Genomic DNA, 5,166 nt, shown 5'->3' on the forward strand with positions numbered 1-5,166 from the left:
CGGTTTATGGACGGCTTAGTTCACCAAAAGCGCGAAAAAACAGAGGAACTTTCACCAAAACAAGCACCAACATCCACTCGCCATGTTGTAAGCAGTGGTGAGCGCTGTGGTGTGGTCACGTGACACGTGAGCACCGAATTCTATTGGTGGATAGCACAGTTGCCCCTGACAACGCAGAAGCTTTTGCTTCTTGCTAGCTGCTTTCCTGCTGAAGTTTCCTGTTAAAATAGTGTTTTCCGTCAATCACGCCGCCAATTATTAGCAACATAAGCATATCATGTTATAACGGGTCGGGGATACGGTTTACTTCATGTTTACGTACGATAACACACTTAACGGTTTATTTGGCACCGTGAAGCTATTTCCTATAAAATAATGCAGCAAGCACACAGACAACAGCTCAAGCCTGCTCATATTATACGTACTATGAGTAATAATTCAGTTTAACTGCTAATGATTTATATGTTTTAAATTTTTTAAAAAATCCAGTAAAGAAACTGAAAGAATATGGAGCCTTAAGTAGCCTATAAAATATGACAATATAGGCTTTTATTTTGTTAATTTGCACCTTTATTTTGATGCCCGGTGCCTCCACCTCCCTGAATACATAAGGTTTTTTAAATCCCCTCAGGATTTCAGCAAAACAGTGTCTCCGAGCAAATGAAAGCACGGGACGTCGCCTTTGTAGAAAAATAAATAAATACATAAATACATACATAAATAAATAAAGTGCGTAAATGCTCTGTATGCTCACTGAGGGTAAAGTGAAGTTTAGACTGACCTGTAAAGGAGAACACTGCGGATGGAGTCAAAGTCCTCCAGGTTCTTAGAGAATGAACCTCCATCTATGGAAACGTTGAACATCATTTATGTTTCATGTTTCCACCGGGACGAGCCTGCCCGATAAAAGAAGAAGACTCCCGAAGAGAAATCCTTTAAAACTTTTATTAGTCCTCCTGATGGATGCCTCTTCTCCGTCCTGAAGTTTCTGTATGCCCGAGCAGCAGCGTGCAACCCAAACTGCGTCTGAGCCCAGACAGGATCCTCCCCCTAGTTTCTCACGTCAATCACAGGGTGCACGGTTCAACAACAATTCAAAGCGGGTCCTCCTTTATTTCTTTTCTCCTTTCATAGTTTTGAGTGTTTTTGCAGGCCAGCAGGGCGGAATGTGTCCCGGCAGTCTTCTTGGCAGGTGGAGCAGAAACACGCCTACCAACAAAAAAGCTCTGCAGGCAAGCCCACATTTATATGTACATAAAAATAAAATCCACAGAGAATCACGCAATGCTGCTGCAAGTGATGTAAAAATGCTCATTTACTTAACCACGCAGTAAAAAACACAGTTTGTAGCGTTTTTATTGCATTAAACCTCTTGGAAAAAAGCTGAATCAGTTATAATCTTACTACTAAGAATTGACTACTTCTTCGTCCCAAACCTTATTTTGCCATCAGTTACGTTTAGCTCGATTGGTAACATAGTTATATCAGACCATGCGACAGTTTTCCTTCATTGCAACGTCAGGAATCCGCCCCCCAGGATAGCCATTGGCACTTTGACCCCTCTATCCTGTACGATCTTGGATTGACAGTTCTTGTTAATTAATACACCCTCCACGGATAACCCGTCGTTACTCTGGGAGACATTAAAGGCCTACTCAAGAGGTCTCATTATTTCATATACTAAAGGTAAGAAGCGTAGACAAGCAGAGCAAAGGAAGGTTTTGGAATCCAAGCTAAAACACACAGAAGGAGATTATCTTAAAAAACCTTCTAAGGGTAAACTCAAAGAAATTTATGCTCTATGCTCGGCATTAGACTGTCTACTGACAAAAGATGCAGAGACTAAAATTAGATTTGCTAGGCAAATCCAAGATGTAAATGGTAAACAGTTTTTTGACAACACCAGTATTAATAATATATTTAGAAATTTCTATGAAGACCTTTATAAACCACAAATTCAGACTAATACAGCAGACCTATTGGATGTATTTTTTGCCCCTCTTAACCTTCCCAGGGTGTCTGGAGACCAGAACCTCAAATTGGACTCTCCCATATAAAAACAGATGCCATTAAAGAGCTGAAGGCTGGCAAAGTAGCAGTACCAGACGGACTATGTGCCGAGTTTTATAAAGAATTCAGAGAAATTTTAGCTGGCCCGCTGCTGAACATGTACAATGACTCCTTTAAAAAGGGTCTCTTGCCCAATTCTTTAAGGGAAGCCAATATATCCCTTATACTTAAAAAAGGTAAGCTACCTGAAGATTGTGCCTCCTACAGGCCAATCTCTTTGTTGAATGTGGATCTGAAAATCCTCTCCAAGATATTAGCAAAACGTCTGGAACTTTTACTCCCCTCGCTTATTAATGAGGACCAAACGGCTTTCATTAAAGGGCACAATTCATATAATAACATGCGTAGGTTGTTGAATATGATCCAGTTCTTCCAACAAAAATCTCTGCCTGGTGTGGTAATTTCCCTTGATGCCGAGAAGGCATTTGACCGTGTTGAATAGTCTTACCTGTTTTTTACACTACACCAATTCGGTTTCAGTGGAAACTTTATAAACTGGATTAAGTTACTTTATAACAATCCCTGCCCTGCAGTCCTCACAAACGGGGTGCAGTCCTCCAACTTCTGGATACTGAAGGGAACCAGACAAGGCTGCCCCCTCTCCCCTTTGCTCTTTGCCCTAGCCATAGAGCCATTGGCAGAGGCAGTACGAGTTCAGACGGAGATACATGGTCTATCTGTAGGACAAAGACAGCATAAGTTTACTTTGTATGCTGATGATGTACTTGTTTTGTTGACTCGGCCGGAAACATCAGTCCCCTCTCTGGTTGAAACTATTAATAAGTTTAGTGAAATCTCAGGCTAGAAAATTAATTTCAATAAATCAGAAGCGATGCCATTGGGCAGTCTGAAACAAAAACCACGGTCCCCTTCTCCATCTCCCTTCACTTGGTCCCCACAGGGCTTTACGTATCTGGGGATTTGGGTCACGCTTGCCTTTGAACAGATGTATAAAAGTAACTTTACCCCCCTATTTGAGCAGGTCAAATTAGATCTGGAGAGATGGAAGTCCTTACCGTTATCCTGGCTCGGTCTTCTGAAATGAATATTCTACCCAGGCTACTTTACCCAATACAGATGGTTCCGACCCTTTTTCCACATAAAACTATCCAAACTCTAAATGGCTGGTTTAGCTCCTTTGTTTGGGCAGGGAGGAAACCTCGTCTTAAAATATCCACGTTATGTCTTCCATCCTCAAAAGGGGGCCTTGATTTCCCAGATATAAGGAAGTATCAGCTGAGCACCCATGCGTATAGCTGCCGACTGGGTACTCCTGTCTGGTTGGATATTGAGAGCTCTATGTCTAACTTCCGTTTGCAAAGTTTGCTTTTTGTGGGGAAACTTAAGACCTTAACAACGTTCTGTAGCAACCCACTCACATTATCTACTGTTAAAGCTTGGCGAATGGCTCAAAAACTAGAAGGAAGGTCTCACTTAACATCTCTTTTCACTCCCTTATCCGATTATCCTCTTTTTTTGCCTGGGACCACTGACCCCGGCTTTCTGAATTGGGCTGCGAATGGTATTTCTACCTTTTCTGACTTAATGGACGGGTCTAACCTTATGTGCTTTTACCAGCTAATCAATAAATACAACATTCATAGGCATGACTTCTTTAGATATTTACAAGTGAGGGAGCATATACAGAGGGCTACAACAATACTCACTAATCAAACCGTCTCTAAATGTGAAAAGCAGATATTTCAGCCAAATCTCAGAACTTCTATAAAAATTTGTTATGGCCTGTTAACAGAATTTGGGGTCACTGACACAACCTATTTGAAGAGCACTTGGGAAAAGGAATTACATATAGAGATCAGTGACGAAGTCTGGGAGAATGCTAAATCTCTGAGCGTGTCTAATAAAGTATAGGCAATCCAAATTTAAATCCTACACAGAGCTCACATATCACCTTCTCAATGCCATAAATACAATTCAGACCTTTCTCCGTTGTGCCCTAAATGTAAAATAGAGGTGGGCAACCTCACGCACTGTCTATGGTCCTGCCGGAAAATACAATAATTCTGGTTTCTCATAAAGTGTGAATTGGATAAGATCTTCACCACTGACACTGAATGCAATCCACTGTGTATGCTACTTGGAGTGGCAAACGACAAAATCAGGGGGAAGTTTGGAAAGCAGCTCTATGCACTGTTAACATTCTGTGCAAGGAAATGTGTCCTCTTGAACTGGATCATGGACACGGCCCCATCTAAGACTCAATGGCTAACATGCAGGCTACATAGTAGGGACAAAAGGTTTCATAAAATATGGGACCCATTTATTATTTATGTCGGTTTGGATATTTCTGCTATTTTCTCACGGGCCCTGGTATAATGCAAGCAGATCACTGCAATACACATATATGTATTGCTAATCGTATCTCATAATCAAAATGTCTGGATTTTCCATTGATTTCTCTGTATTCATGAACCGGGTTGCCAGTCTGTTTGTTTTGTTTTGTCTGTTTTGTTTTGTTCTGCTATGTTGGTTTTGTTTTGTTTAATCTTGGTGTCAGTGTAAAGTTTAAAACTCACTAAACACACAGTTACAAAAATCTTACTACTGCCTTAAAATATTTTAAAATGTAATATAGCAATATTATTATTATTAATAATCTCTGCAAAGGATGTGCTTCCCCAGTAAATTTCTCTGTGGTGCTAAACAGAAGATAATGTAGCTCCAACTTGCCAAGCTCTCAAAGTCTGTTCACCACAGGTGGCAAAAGTACACACATTAGTCCCATACAAGTAGAAGTACACATACTTTAACAAAAAAAACAACAAAACAAAACCTCTGGTAAAAGTGAAAACGTACAGGCTCTGAAATCTACTTAAAGTATTAAAGTAAAAGTAACTCTTTGTAGGACATTTATATTGGCTTTAAAAAAAATTAAATTATTTATTCATTTATGCCGAGCTTTCTTGACGTCTTGTCATATTAATGCCATGATACAATTATATTAATATTGGGGAAAGCAGTCATTATTTCAAGTTAAATTCTTACTAATGAATGTATTTGGTTTGAACGTCAGCTTTGTAGAAAACAAGAGAATAAAGGGAATAATAATAACTAGCTTGATGTTGCCTGCATTGT

The sequence above is a fragment of the Diplotaxodon limnothrissa genome, linkage group LG3, assembly GCF_057381915.1.
Source record: "Diplotaxodon limnothrissa isolate DT_005_m linkage group LG3, D_limnothrissa_male_GT1.1, whole genome shotgun sequence".
In the NCBI taxonomy this organism is placed as follows: domain Eukaryota; kingdom Metazoa; phylum Chordata; class Actinopteri; order Cichliformes; family Cichlidae; genus Diplotaxodon; species Diplotaxodon limnothrissa.